Source organism: Teleopsis dalmanni, chromosome 2 (genome assembly GCF_002237135.1).
Source record: "Teleopsis dalmanni isolate 2A chromosome 2, ASM223713v2, whole genome shotgun sequence".
Classification (NCBI taxonomy): Eukaryota; Metazoa; Arthropoda; class Insecta; order Diptera; family Diopsidae; genus Teleopsis; species Teleopsis dalmanni.
The window spans coordinates 105059863-105060110 of NC_051847.1; positions in this window are offsets into that span (position 1 = coordinate 105059863).

A 248-nucleotide genomic window follows, 5' to 3' on the forward strand; every position below is an offset into this window, starting at 1 on the left:
TTTATGCGAATTCTTAATACGCTTAAACTTCGTTGGTATAAAAAAATTATGGAACTAATAAATGTTTTGACTGTTGCACTCCTAATACAAAATCACAATATTTATATTGTGTATATTAGATGTCGCATAACAGGTGCCGAAAGTATTGAGGTGCTTCCAACAACGCAAGCACACTAGTTATCTTCCAATGCTTTATGCCAATCATCAGCACATAAGTGTTAAACGTGTATAAAAAATAAAATAAATAA